The sequence below is a fragment of the Pongo abelii genome, chromosome 23 (genome assembly GCF_028885655.2).
Source record: "Pongo abelii isolate AG06213 chromosome 23, NHGRI_mPonAbe1-v2.0_pri, whole genome shotgun sequence".
In the NCBI taxonomy this organism is placed as follows: Eukaryota; Metazoa; Chordata; class Mammalia; order Primates; family Hominidae; genus Pongo; species Pongo abelii.
Genome location: NC_085929.1, coordinates 12,290,905 through 12,308,630, shown reverse-complemented (window position 1 = coordinate 12,308,630; position 17,726 = coordinate 12,290,905).

Below are 17,726 nucleotides of genomic sequence, written 5' to 3'. Positions count from 1 at the left end.
TCCATTGCATTCCACATTCCATTCTATTCCATTCCACATTCCATTCTGTTCCATTCCACATTGCATTCTATTCCATTCCACATTCCATTCCATTCCATTCCTTTTCATTCCACATTCCATTCCATTCCATTCCTTTTCATTCCACATTCCATAACATTCCATTCCATTCCAAATTCCATTCCTTTCCATTTGACATTGCATTTCATTTTATTCCACATTCCATTCCATTGCATTGCACATTCCATTCCATTCTTTTCGGTTCCATTCCATATTCCTCACCACATTCTATTCCCTTCCATTCCACATTGCATTCCATTCCATTCCACATTCCATTCCATTCCATTCCATCCCATTCCACATTCCATTCCAAATTCTATTACCTTGAATTCCACATTCAATTCCATTCCATTCCACATTCCATTCCACTTTCCATTCCTCCTTCCATTTTACGATCCATTCCATTGAATTCCATTCCACATTCCACACCACTCCATTCCATTCCATTACGGATTCCATTACATTCCATTCTGCATTCTATTCCACATTCCATTCCATTCCATTACACGTTCCATTCCACATTCCAATCCATTCCATTCCAAAATTCAATTCCATTCCATTACAGATTCCATTCGTTTCCATTCCACATTTCATTCCACATTCCATTCCACGTTCCATTCCACATTCCATTCCACGTTCAATTCCACATTCCATTCCACATTCCCTTCTACATTCCATTGCATTCCATTACACATTCCATTCCACATTCCATACCACATTCCATTCCATTACACATTCCATTCCATTATATTCCACATCCCATTCCACATTCCATTCCAAGTTCCATTCCATTCCATTCCACGTTCCATTCCTCTTACCATTGGACATTCCATTCTACCTTCCATTCAATGTACCATTCCATTCCATTCCATTCCACATTCCGTACTACATTCCATTCCTTTCCATTGCACATTCCATTCCATTACATTCCACGTTCCATTCCACATTCCATTCCACTTTCCATTCCATTCCATTCCACGTTCCATTCCACATTCCATTGGATATTCACTTCCACGTTCCATTCCGCGTTCCATTCCACATTCCATTCCTTTGCTTTCCACGTTGCATTCCATGTTCCATTCCATTCCATTCCACATTCCCTTCCATTCCTTTCCACCTTCCATTCCATTCCATTCCATGTTCCTTTCCACTTTGCATTCCACGTTCCATTTCACGTTCCATTCCGTTCCGTACCACTTCCCATTCCATTCCATTCCACGTTCCGTTTCATTCCATTCCACGTTACATTCCACACTGCATTTCACATTCCGTTCCATGTTCCATTCCATTCCATTCCATTCCATATTCCATGCCATTCCATTCCACTTCCCATTGCATTCAATTCCACATTCCATTCCATTCCATTATATTCCACTGCAAATTCCATTCCATACCAATCCGCATTCCATTCCATTCCATTCCATTCCACATTCCATTCCATTCCATTCCACATTCCATTCTGTTCCATTCCACATTGCATTCTATTCCATTCCACATTCCATTCCATTCCATTCATTTTCATTCCACATTCCATTCCATTCCATTCCTTTTCATTCCACATTCCATAACATTCCATTCCATTCCAAATTCCATTCCTTTCTATTTGACATTGCATTTCTTTTCATTCCACATTCCATTACATTGCATTGCACATTCCATTCCATTCCTTTCGATTCCATTCCATATTCCTCACCACATTCTATTCCCTTCCATTCAACATTGCATTCCATTACATTCCACATTCCATTCCATTCCATTGCATCCCATTCCACATTCCATTCCAAATTCTATTACCCTGAATTCCACATTCAATTCCATTCCATTCCACATTACATTCCACTTTCCATTCCTCCTTCCATTTTACGATCCATTCCATTCAATTCCATTCCACATTCCATACCATTCCATTCCATTCCATTACGGATTCCATTACAATCCATTCCCCATTCTATTCCACATTCCATTCCATTCCATTACGCGTTCCATTCCACATTCCAATCCATTCCATTCCACATTCAATTCCATTCCATTACAGATTCCATTCGTTTCCATTCCACCTTTCATTCCACATTCCATTTCACGTTCCATTCCACATTCCATTCCACGTTCCATTCCATATTCCTTTCCACATTCCCTTCCACATTCGATTCCATTCCATTACACATTCTATTCCACATTCCATACCACATTCCATTCCATTACACATTCCATTACACATTCCATTCCATTATATTCCACATCCCATTCCACATTCCATTCCAAGTTCCATTCCATTCCATTCCACGTTCCATTCCTCTTACCATTGGACGTTCCATTCTACCTTCCATTCAACGTACCATTCCATTCCATTCCATTCCCCATTCCGTACTACATTCCATTCCTTTCCATTGCACATTCCATTCCATTAAATTCCACGTTTCATTCCACATTCCATTCCACTTTCCATTCCATTCCATTCCACGTTCCATTCCTCTTACCATTGGACGTTCCATTCTACCTTCCATTCAACGTACCATTCCATTCCAATCCATTCCACGTTCCATTCCACGTTCCATTTCATTCCATTCCTTTCCATTCCACATTCCATTCCATTCATTTCCACTTCCCATTCCATTCAATTCCAAATTCCATTCCATTCCATTCCATTCCACGTTCCATTCCATTCCATTCCACGTTGATTCCATTCCATTACTCGTTCCATTCCATTTTCTATTCTACTTTCCATTCCATTCCATTCCACGTTCCATTCCAATCCATTCCACTTTCCATTTCATTCCATTACACGTTTCATTCCACATTCCATTTCACTTTCCATTCCACCTCCCATTCCATTCCATTCCACGTTCCATTTCATTCCATTCCACATTCCATTTCACATTCCATTCCACCTTCCATTTCATTCCATGCCTTTCCAATCCTCATTCCATTCCATTCAGTTCCACTTCCCATTCCATTCAATTCCTGATTCCAATCCATTCCATTCCACGTTTCATTCCATTACTTTCCATTCCATTCCACTCCACATTCCATAGTATTCCTTTCTTTCCACTTTTCATTCCACATTGCATTCCACATTCCATTCCACATTCCTTTCCACATTCCATTCCATTCCATTCTGTTCCACATTCCATTCCATTCCACATTCCATTTCACATTCCCTTACATTCCACTTCACATTCCATTCCACAATCCAATCCATTCCATTCCACATTCCATTTCACATTGCATGCCATATTCCATTCCATTCCATTCCACATTCCATTCCACATTCCATTCCTTTCCATTCCACATTCCGTTACACATTCCAATCCATTCCATTCCGCATTGCATTCCACGTTCAATTCCACGTTGAATTCCATGTTCCATTCCGCATTCCATTCCATTCCAATCCACATTCCATTCCATTCCGTTTCACATCCCATTCCATTTCCCATTCCTCATACTATTCTGTTCCATTCCACATTCCTTTCCACATTCCATTCCACGTTCCATTCCGTTCCATTCCACATTCCATTGCATTCCATTCCATTCCATTCCACATTCCATTCCACATTTCATTCCTCTTTGCTTTCCTTTCCATCCCACATTACATTCCACATTCCATTCCACTTCCTTCCACGTTCCATTGAACATTCCATTCCACATTCCATTCCCTTCCTTTCCACATTCCGTACCATTCCATTCCATTCCATTCCACAACCCATTCCATTCCACATTCCATTGCATTGCATTGCACGCTCCTTTCCACTTTCCATTCCCTTCCATTTCACATTCCATTCCATTCCAGTTTCCCTTCCAAATTCCATTCCACATTCCATTCCATATTCCATTCCATTCCATTCCACATTCCATTCCACATTCCTTTTCACATTCCATTCCACATTCCATTCCATTCCATTCCACATTTCATTCCATTCCATTCCACATCCCTTTCCACTTTCCATTAAACCTTACATTCCATGTTCCAATCCACATTCCATGTTCCAATCGACATTCCATTCCATTTCAATCCACATTCCATTCCTTTCCATTCCACGTTACATTCCATTCCACATTCCATTCCTTTCCATTCCACATTGCGTTCCTTTACATTCCACATTTCTTTCCACATTTCATTCCACGTTCTGTTCCACTTTCCATTACATTCCATTCCACATTCCATTCCATTCCATTCAAAATTCCATTCTATTCAATTCCACTTTCTATTCCATTCATTGCCACCTTCCATTCCATTCCGCGTTCCATTCCATCTTCCATTCCACTTTCCTTTCCATTCCATTCCACGTTCCATTCCATGTTCCATTCCATGATCCTTTCCATTGAATTCCACATTCCATTCCATTCCTTTCCACATTGAATTCCATTTCTTTCCACATTCCATTCCATTCCATTGCATATTCCCCTCCATTCCATTCCTCATTACACTCCATTCAATTCCACTTTCCATTCCACATTCCATTCCGTTCCATTCCACATACCATTCCACATTCCATTCTATAACATTCCAAATTCCATTCCATTCAACAACACGATCTGTTCCGTTCCACATTTCATTGCATATTCCATTCAATTTCATTGCATTAAACTTTTAATTCCATTCAATCCACATTCCATTCGACGTTCCATTCCACATTCCATTCGACGTTCCATTCCACATTCCATTCGACGTTCCATTCCACATTCCATTCGACGTTCCATTCCACGTTCCATACCACGTTCCATTCCAATTTCCATTCCACATTCCATTCCATTCCAATGCAGATTCCATTCCACGTTCCATTCCATGTTCCATTGCAAGTTCTATTCCACGTTCCATTTCACTTTCTATTCCACGTCCATTTCCACTTCCCATTCCATTCCATTCCACATTCCATTCCACTTTCCATTCCACTTTCCATTCCACTTTCTATTGCCCATTCCATTTCACTTTTCTTTGCATGTTCCATTCCACGTCCCATTCCACGTATAATTCCAATCCATTCCATACTCCATTCTATTCAATTCCACATTTCTTTCCATTCAATACCATTCCATTCCACATTATATTGCATTCCATTCCATTCCATATTCGTTTCCATTCCATTCCAAATTGCATTGCATTCCGTTAAACATTCAATTCCATTACATTCCACATTCCATTCCACATCACATTCCCTTCCATTCCGCATTCCATTCCATTCCATTCCACATTCTGTTCCACTTTCCATTCCACGTTAAATTGCACGTTCCATTGCACGTTCCATTGCACTTTGCATTCCATTTAAATTCCACATTCCATACCATTACTTTCCATATTCCATTTCACATTCCATTCCATTACATTCAACATTCTATTGCAACTTCCATTCCACATTCTATTTCATATTGCATACAATTCCATTCCACATTCCATTCCGTTCCATTATTCATTTCATTCCACATTCTGTTCCATTCCATTCCATATTCCATTCTTCATTCCATTCCATTCCATTCCACATTCCATTCCACCTTCATTCCACATTCGAATTCACATTCCATTCTATTCCATTCCACATTCCATTCCACATTGCTATCCACATCCCATTCCATTCCTTTCCACATTCCATTCCACTCCATTCCACATTCCATTCCATTCCATTCCACATTCCATTCAATTCCATTCCACATTCCATTCCCTTCCATTGCACTTTCGATTACATTCCAATCCACATGGCATTGCATTCCATTCCATTCCACATTATAATGCACATTCCACAGCAATCCATTCCATATTCCATTCCGTATTACATTCCATTCCATTCCACATTCCATTCCATTCCATTCCCCATTCCTTCCACATTATATTCCAAGTTATATTTCAAGTTCCATTCCACATTCCATTCCACGTTCCATTCCATTGCATTCCATGTTCCATTCCATTCCATTCCGTGTTCCATTCATTCCTTTTCACATTCCATTCCACATTCCATTTCACATTCCATTCCACATTCCATTGCACATTCTGTTCCATTCCATTACATTCCATTCCACTTTCTATTCCATTCCAATCCACATTCCATTCCATTCCATTATACATTCCATTCCATTCCCTTCCACATTCCATCCCATTCCATTCCATTCCTTTCCATTCCATTCCACATTCCATGACTTTCTATTCCATACTATTCCATTCCTTTCCACTTTCAATTTTTTGAATTCCACATTCCATTCCTTTCCAGTCCATATTTCAATGTATTCCATTTCATTCCACATTCTATTCCACATTCCTTTACCTTCCATTCCACATTCTATTCCATTCCAATCCATTCCATTCCACGTTCCATTCCACGTTACATTCCACGTACCATTCCACGTTCCATTCCACGTTCCATTCCATTCCATTCCACATTCCATTCCACATTCCATTCCATTACTTTACACTTTCCATTCCACATTCCATTCTGCATTACACTCCCTTCCATTCCACTTTGCATTCCACATTCCACTCCACATTCCATTCTATTCAACATTCCATTCCATATTCCATTCCAAATTCCATTCCATTGCATTCCACTTTCCATTCGGCATTCCATTCCATTGGATTCCTCATTCCATTCCACATTCAATTCCATTTTATTCCACATTCCATTCCATTTCATTCCACGTTCCATTCCATTAAATTGCATTCCACATATCTTTCCTTTCCATTCCCCATTCAATTCCATTGCATTCCATTCCATTCCACATTCCATTCCATTCGATTCCAAGTTCCATTTGATTCCATTCCAAATTACATACCATTCCATTCTAAGTTCCATTCCATTCCATTCCACACTCCATTCCATTCCATTCCATTCCACATTCCATTCCATTCCACATTCCCTTCCATTCCATTCCTATCCATTCCACAATCCATTCCACATTCCATCACATTCCATTCCACATTCCATTCTATTCCACTCCACATTCCGTTCCATTATACATTTCCTTAAACATTCCATTCCATTACATTCCAAATTCCATTCGATTCCATTTTACATTCTATTCCACATTCCATTGAATTCCATTCCCTATTTCATTCCACATTCCTTTCCACGTTCTCTTCCACCTTCCATTCCACGTTCCATTCCATATCATTTCACTTTCCATTCCATTCCATTCCACGTTACATTTCGTTCTATTCCACCTTCCATTCCACATTCCATTCCACATTCCATTTCGCTTTCCATTTCGCATTCCATTGCATTCCATTCCATTCCATTCCACATTCCATTGCTTTCCATTCCACATTCCATTCTATTCCATTCTACATTCCATTCCTTTCCACATTCCTTTCCATTCCACATTCCATTAAACATTCCATTCCATTCCATTTCACAATACATTCCACATTCTAATCAATTCCATTCCACATTACATTCCAAAATACTTTCCACAATCCATTGCATTACATTCCAAATTCCATTCAACATTCCATTCCACTCGATTGCACATTCCATTGCATTCCATTCCACATTCCATTCCACATTCCATTCCACATTTCTTTGCCCATTAAATTTCATTCCATTACACATTCCATTCCACATTCCATTCCATATTCCATTCCACATTCCATTACATTCCATTCCACATAAGACTCCACATTCCATTCAGCATTCTGTTGCACACTCCATTCCATTCAACTCCACATTCCATTCCTTTCCATTCCTTTCCATTCCATATTCCACTCCATTTCCTTTCACATTCCATTCCATTCCTCTCCACATTCCATTCCATTTCACTTTCCATTCCATTCCGTTCCACTCCACATTCCATTTTATTCCATTCCTCATTCCATTCCACATTCAATTCCATTCCAATCCACATTCCAATAATTCCATTCCATTCCAAATTCTATTCTATTCCATTCCACATTGCATTCTACATTCCATTCCATTGCATTTCACATTCCATTCCACATTCCATTCAATTGCCTTCCACATTCCATTTCACATTCCATTCCAAATTAAATTTCACATCCTATTGTACAATGCATTCCACATTCCTTTCCACATTCCATTCCAGTTTCCATTCCAGGTTCCAATCCATTCCATTCCACGTTCCATTCTACATTCCATACCACTCCATTACACTTTCCATTCCATTGCATTCCACGATCCATTTCATTCCATTCCATGTTCCATTCTAGATTCCATTTCACATTCCATTCCACCTTCCATTCCTTTCCATTACCCATTCTGTTCCCCATTCTTTTCCATACCATTCCACTTCCCATTCCATTCAATTCCACATTCTTTGAACTCAATTACATTCCATTCCGCATTCCATTCCATTCCAGTCCGCATTCCATTCCATTCCACATTCCATTAAATTCCATTCCACATTCCATTCGATTCCATTCCACATTCCATTCCGTTCCAATCCATTCCATTCCATTCCACATTCCATTCCACATTCCATTCCCTTCCATTCTACATTCCATTTCATTGCATTCCACATTTCATTCCATGTTCCATTCCACGTTCCATTCCACGTTCCATTCCACGTTCCATTCCATTCCATTCCATTACACATTCCACACCAGTCCATTCCATTACACATTCCACACCATTCCATTCCATTTCATTCTGGATTCCATTACATTCCGTTTGACATTCTATTCCACACACCATTCCATTCCACTCCACATTCCATTCCATTCATTTCACATTCCATTCCTTTCCAATCCACATTATATTCCACATAAAATTCCCTGTTCCATTCCACAGTCCGTTCCACGATCCATTCCATTCCATTCCACGTTCGATTCCTCCTTCCATTCCACATTCCATTACATGTCCCATTGCATTACATTCCAAATTCCATTCCACTTTCCAATCGAATGCATTCCACGTTCCATTCCACATTGCATTCCATTCCATTCAACATTCCATTCCAGATTCCATTCCGTTCCATTCCACATTCCATTCCACATTCCATTCTGCCTTCCATTCCATATTCCATTACATTCCATTCCAAATTGCTTTCCACATTCCTTTCCACATTCAATTCCATTCCATTCCACTTTCCATTCAACCTTGCATTCCATTCCAGACGACATTCCATTCCACATTCCATTCCATTCCATTCCTCATTCCATTAAACATTCCAATCCATTCCATTCCATGTTCCATTCCATGTTCCATTCCTCGTTCCATTCCAGGTTCTATTTCACATACCATTCCTTTCCGTTGAATGTTGCGTTCCACATTAAATACCAATCCACTCCAATTTGCAGTCCACGTTCCATTCCACGTTCCAGTCCACATTCGTTTACATTCCATTCCATTACCCATGGCATTCCATTCCATTTCACATTCCATTCCATTCCGTTTCACATTCCATTCCATTTGATTACATTCCTCATTCTATGCCATTCCACATTTCATTCCATTCCAAATTCCACTTTATTTATTCCACATTGCATTCCATTACATTTCACATTGAATTCCATTCCATTCCATTCTATTCCACATTCAATTCCATTCCTTTCATTCCATTCCACGTTCCATTCTATATTCCATTCCAAGTTCTATTCCACATTCCATTCCAATCCATTCCACATTCCATTTCACATTCCATTCCAAATTCCATTCCATTCAAATCCACATTCCATTCCACATTCCGTTCCATTGCATTCCACTGTCAATTCCACCTTACATTTCATTCCATTCCATGTTCCATTACGCATTCCATTCCATTTCATTCCGCATTAAAGTCCACATTCCATTCCACATTGCATTCCACATTCCCTTTCACATTACATTCTACAGTCAATTCCACATTACATTCCATTCTATTTCACATTCCATCCCGAATTCCATTCCATACCTTTCCACTTTCCATTCCATTCCATTACACGTTCCCTTCTATTCTATTCCATGTTCCATTCCACATTACATTCCACAATACTTTCCTTTCCATTACATTGCATTCCATGTTACATTCCACCTTCCATTCCACATTCCATTCTACATTCCCATCCGTTCCATTCCACATTCTCTTCCACATTCCATTCCACGTTGCATTCCATTCCATTCCACATTCCATTGCATTCCATTCCACATTCCATTCCACATTAGTTTCCACATTCCATTCTATGTTCCATTCCACGTTCCACTCTACGTTCTATTCCATTCCCTTCTACGTTCCTTTCCATTGCATTCCACTTTCCATTTCATCCCATTCCACATTCCATTCCACATTCATTTTCACATTCCATTCCACATTAGTTTTCACCTTCCATTCCATTCCATTCCATTCCATTCCATTTCATTCCATTCCATATTCCATTCCCTTCCATATTCCATTCCATTCCATTCCATATTCCCTTATATTCAATTCCACATTCCATTCCATAATCCATTCCACATACCATTCCATTATATTCCACATTCCATTCCATTCCATTCCATTCCACATTCCATTCCATTCTTTCTCTTCCACATTCCATTCCATTCCATTCCACAATCCCTTCCATTCAATTCCACATTCCATTCCACTTTCCACTCCAAGTTGCATTCCATGTTCCATTCCACGTTCCATTCCACTTTCCATTATTTTCCATTCCACATTCCATTCCATTCCATTCTGCTTTCCTTTCCATGTTCCATTCCATGTTGCATTCCACGTTCCATTCCATTCCACTCCACATTCCATTCCATTGTATTCCACTTTCCATTCCTTTCCATTCCATTCCATTCCACATTCCATTCCGCATTCCATTCGCTTACATTACAGATTCCATTCCATTCCATTCCACATTCCATTCCACGTGCCATTCCACGTTCCATTCCAAGTTCCATTCCATTCCATTCCACTTTCCATTCCATAATGCATTCCATTCCTGTCCATATTCCATTACACATACCATTCCATTTAAACATACCATTCCATTCCATTCCACATTGCATTCCACATTCCATTCCATTTCACACTCCATTCCACATTCCATTCCACATTCCAATCCATTCCATTCCACTTTGTATTCGACGTTCCAGTCCACATTCCATGCCACATTCCATTCCACATTTCATGCCCTTCCACTCCACAATCCATTCAACATTCCATTCCATTGCTTTCCACATTCCATTCCAGATTAAATTCCACATTCCATTCCAAGTTCCATTGAATTCAATTTCTTTCCATTCCACATTCCATTCCACATTCCATTGCATTCCATTACACGTTCCATTCTACATTCCATTCTGTTCCATTCCTCATTCCATTCCACAATCAATTCCACATTCCATTCCATTCAATTCCGCATTCAATTCCATATTCCATTACAAATTCCGTTCCCCATTCCATTTCATTACATTCCACATTCCACTCCACAATCCATTCCAGAATCCATTCCATTCTGTTCCACGTTCCATTCCACATTCCATTCCACATTCCATTCCATTCTATTCCACATTCCATTTCACATTGCATTCCTCTCTCCATTCCATTCCATTCCACATTCCTTTCCACATTACTTTCCATTCCATTCCACATTCCATTGCATTTCATTCCACATTCCATTCCACATTCCATTCCATTCCATTCTAATTTCGGTTCCACATTCCATTCGATTCAATTGCACATTCCATTCCACTTTCCTTTCCACATTCTGTTTCATTCCATTCCATGTTTCAATCCACATTCAATTCTACATTCCATTCAACGATACATTCCACGTTCCATTCCATGTTCCATTATTCGTTCCATACCAGGGTCCTTTCCACGTTCCATTCCATTTCATTCCACGTTCCTTTCAATACTCCTTTCCAATCCATTCTAATTTCCATTCCACATTCCATTCCATATTCTATTTCATATTCCATTCCGTTCCATTCGACATTCCATTCCACATTGCATTCCATTCCCTTCCAAATCGCTTTCCACATTCCATTCCATTCATTTCCACATTTCCAATCCATTCCACATTCTGTTCCATTCCACATTCCATTCAATTCCAATCCATTCCACATTCAGTTCCATTCCACATTCCATTGCATTCGATTCCACATTCCATTCTGCATTCAATTCCATTCCTCATTCCATACACTTTTCCATTCCATTCCATTCCACATTCCATTCCATTGCATTCCGCTTTGCATTCTAATTCATTCCACGTTCCATTCCACGTTCCTTTCCACTTTCTATTACACTGCCAATCCATTCAATTCCGTGTTCCACTACACATTCCATTCCAATAGAATCCATATTGGAGTCCACTTTCCATTCCACATTCCAGTCCACATTCCATGCCATTCCATTCCGTTTCACATACCATTCCATTCCATTCCACATTCCATTCCATTGCATTTCACTTTCCATTCCACTTCATTCCATTCCACATTCTATTCCAATCCATTTCATTGCATTCCATTCCACATTCCGTTCCATTGCATTTCGTTCCACTTTCTAATCCATTGCACATTCTGTTGCATTCCATTCCACATTCCATTCCATTCAATTGCAGATTCCATTCCATTCCATTCCATTTCATTCCACGTTCAATTCCATTCCAATCCACATTCCATTCCATTCCATGACAAATTCCATTCAATTCCATTCCACATTCCATTCCATTCTATTCCGCATTCCGTTACATTCCCTTCAACATTGCATTCCATTCCATTCCATTCCAGTTTCCATACCTTTCCATTCCATTCCAAATTCCATTCTTTCCATTACACATTCCATTCCATTGCATTCCACATTCCTTTCCATTCCATTCCCTTCCATTCCACATTCCATTCCATTCCATTCCACATATCATTCCATGTTCCATTCTTCGTTCGATTCCACGTACTATTCCACATTCAATTCAACTTTCCATTCCACGTTCAATTCAACTTTCCATTCCACGTTCAATTCAACTTTCCATTCCACGTTCCTTTGCATTCCATTCCACATTCCATTCCACATTCCATTCCATTCCATTCCATATTCCATACCACTAAATTCCATTCCATTCCACATTCCATTCCATTCCATTAAACATTCCGTTCCACATTCCTTTCCATTCCATTCCACATTATATTCCTCATTCCATTCCACCATCTATTCCATTCCATTCCACATTCCATTCGATGTTCCATTCCATTCCATTCCACATTCTGTTGCATTCCATTCCACATTCCATTCCCTTCTGTTCCACATTCCATTCCATATTCCATTCCACATTCCATATTACATTCCATTCCACGTTCCATTCCATTCTTTCCCACATTCCATTCCATTCCATTCAACATTCCATTACATTCCATTCCACATTCCATTCCATTCCTTTCAATTCCATTCCACATTCCATATCATTGCATTCCACATTTCATTCCATTCCATTTCACATTCCATTCCGCATAACACTGAATTCCAGTCTACATTCCGTTCCACATTCAATTCCACATTCCATTCCATTCAACATTCCATTGCATTCCAATCCACATTCCTTTCCACATTCCATTCCATCCTATAGCCCATTCAATTTCAAATTCTTTCCACATTCCATTCCATTCCATTCCCCGTTACAATCCACGTTCCATTCTACATTCCTTTCCAGGTTCCATTCAACGTTCCATTCCAAATTCCATTTCACATTTCCTTCCACGTTCCCTTCAACATTCCATACCACATTCCATTCCACTTTCTATTCCACATTCCATTCCACGTTCCATTCCATTCAAATCCACGTTCCATTCCAAATCCATTCCACTCCATTTTAGTCCACTGTGTTCCATTCCACTTTACATTCCATTCCACATTCAATTCTATTCCATTCCACATTCCATTCCTTTCCATTGCACCTTCCATTCCATTCCTATCCATTCCATTCCACATTCCATTCATTTCCATTAAACCTTCCATTCCTTTCCATTACACGTTCCATTTGATTCCATTCCACCTTCCATTCCATTCCATTCCACAGTGCATTACATTCTTTTCCACGTTCCATTCCACCTTCAATTCGAAGTTCCATTCCACTTTCCATTCCATTGCATTCCACCTTCAGTTAAACGTTCCATTCCACATTCCATTCCATGTTCCGTTCCACATTCCATGCCATGTTCCATTCCACGTTTCATTCCATTCTATTCCACATTCCATTCCATTCCATTCCACCTTCCATTCCAAATTCCACTCCATTACATTCCACATTCCATTCCACTTTCCATTCCTTTCAATTCCAAATTCCATTCCACATTCCCTTCCATTAAATTCTATTCCACATTGCATTCCTTTCCATTCCACAATCCATTCTACATTCCAGTCCATTCCATTCCACTTTCCGTTATATTCCATTCCAACTTCAATTCCACATTCCACTACATTACATTACATACCACATTCCATGCCACATGCCATTCCATTACATTACACATACCATTCCATTCCACTCCACATTCCATTCCATTCCATTCCATTCCAACTTCAATTCCACATTCCATTCCATTCCATTCCATTCCATTCCATTCCATTCCATTCCACATTCCATTCCATAATCCATTACATTACATTCCACATTCCATTCCATTCCACATTCCATTCTATTCCATTGCACATTCCATTCTATGTTCCATTCCACGTTCCATTCCAAATTACATTCCACATTCCATTCAAAATTCCATTCCAGATTCCATTCAATTCCGTTCCACATGCCATTCCACATTCCTTTTCATTCCATTCCACATTTCATTCCATCCCACTCCACATTCCATTCCACATCCCTTTCCGTTCCATTCCACGTTCCATTCCACGTTCCATTCCATTGCAATTTACGTTCCATTCCACGTTCCATTCCACATTCCATTCCATACTCCATTACGTTCTATTCTACATTGCATTCCACATTCCATTCCATTACATTGCACATTCCATGCCACATTCTAATCCATTCCATTCCACATTCCATTCCATAATCCATTCCACATTCCAGTCCGTTCCATTCCACATTCCGTTCAACATTCCATTCCACTCGATTCCACGTTCCATTCCATTCCATTCCACATTCCATTCCACATTCCCTTCCGCAATTCTTTCCCGATTGCATTCCATTCCATTCCACATTCCATTACACATTCCACTACACATTCCATTACACATTCCATTCCATTCCTTTACACACACCATTCCACATTCCATTCAAAATTCCATTCCCCTTTCCATTCCATTCAGTTCCACGTTCCATTCCTTTGCATTCAATTCCATTCCACATACCATTGCCTTCCGTTCCACATTCCATTCCTTTCCATTCCACATTCCATTACATTCCGTTGCACATTCCATCCCATTCCTTTCCTCCTTCCATTCCACATTCCATTCCATTCCATGTTCCATTCTGTTTCTTTCCACATTCGATTCCACATTTCATTCCATTCCATTCCACATTCCATTCCACCTTCCGTTCCATTCGATTCCACATTCCAATCCACATTCAATTCCACTCCATTCCACATTCCATTCCACATTCTATTCCTTTCCATTCCACGTTCCTTTCCATTCCATTCCACTTTCCATTCCATTATTTTCCACAATCCATTTCATTCAATTTCACATTCCATTCAATTACATTGCTTTCCACATTCCATTCCATTGTATTCCACTTTCCAATCCATTCCTTTATATTCCACATCCCATTCCGTTCCATTCCACATTCCATTAAATTACATTCCACATTCCACTCTACATTCCATTCCACTTCCTATTCAGAGATCCCTTCAACCTTGCATTCCACATTCCATTCCTTTTCATCCCACATTTCATTTCACGTTCCGTTCCATTCCATTCCACATTCCATTCCACGTTACATTCCATTCCATGCCATTTTCCTTTCCACGTTCCATTGCAAGTTCCAAGCCACGTTCCTTTCCATATTCGATTCCACATTCCATTCCATTTCATCCCATATTGCATACCATTCCATTCGATTCCATTCCACAATCCATTCCATTCCATTTGACATTGCATTCATATTCAATTCCACATTCCATTCCGTTCCATTCCACATTCCATTCCACATTCCATTCCGTTCCATTCCGCATTGCATTCCACACTCCATTCCGCATTCCATTCCACATTCCATTTTGCATTCCATTCCATTCCATTTCATTCCACATTCCTTTGCATTCCAATCAATATTACATTCCATTCCATTCAATGTTGCATTCCATTCCACATTCCAATGCATTGCACTTCCCATTCCATTCCATTCCACATTCCATTCCACATTACCTTCCAGATTCCATTCCTCATTCCATACCATTTCATTTCAGATTCCATTCCACTTTCCATTCCTTTCCATTACACTTTCCATTTAAATTTATATTCCAGATTCCATTACACTTTCCATTCCACAGTCCATTGCACATTCCATTCCATTCCATTTCACATTGCATTCCATTTCATTCCATTCCACATTCTATTACATTCCACATGCCATTCCATTGCATTCCACGTTTAATTCCACATTGCATTCCACATTCCATTCCATTCCATTGCACATTCCATTCCGCATTCCAGTCCACATTCCAGTCCACATTCCATACCATTCCTTTCCACATTCCATTCCACATTCCATTCCTTTCCACTACAAATTCCTTATCACTTTCCATTACACATTCCATTCCTTTCCAATACAAATTCCTTATCACTTTCCATTCCACATTACATTCCACTTTCCATTGCACATTCCATTCCACATTCCATTCCATTACATTTCACATTCCATTCCACATTCCATTCCACATTCCATTCCACATTCCATTCCATTCCACTCCACATTCCATTCCATTCCACATTCCATTTCAAATTCCATTTCATTTCATTCCACATTCCATTCCACATTCCATTCCTCATTGCCTTCCACATTCCATTCCATTCCATTCCACATTCCATTCCATTCCAGATTATATTACTTTTCATTCCACTTTCCATTCCTCATTCATTTGCACATTCCCTTCCACATTCCATTACGGTACATTCCACATTCTATTCCACATTCCATTCCATTTCATTACACATTCCATACAACATTCCATTCCATTCTACTCCCCATTACATTTTATTACCTTCCACCTTCCATTCCACATTACATTCCACATTCCATTCCACTGCATTCCAATTTCCATTCCACCTTCCATTAGACTTTCCATTCCACCTTCCATTCCACTTTCCATTCCATTCCATTCCACTTTCCATTACACATTCCATTCCATTAATTATTCCATTCCATTCCATTCCACATTTCATTCCATACCATTCCGCATTGCATTCCATTCCATTCCACATTGCATTCCATTCCTTTCCAATTTCCCTTCAATTCCATTCCATTCAATTGCACATTCCATTCCACATTCCATTCCCTTCCATTCCGCATCCCATTCCATTCCATTCCATTCAATTGCACATTCCTTTCCCTTCCATTCTATTCCACATTCCATTCCCTTCCATTCCACATTCCATTCCATTCCATTTCACATTCTATTAAATTCCATTCCGCATTCCTTTCCACAATCCATTGGATTAAATTCCACATCCTATTCCATTCCATTCCACATTCTCTTCCATTCCATTCCACATTCCCATCCACATTCCATTCCATTACATTGCGTATTTCATTCCATTCCAATGCACATTTCATTCCAAATTCCATTCCATTCCATTCCACATTCCATTCCACACTC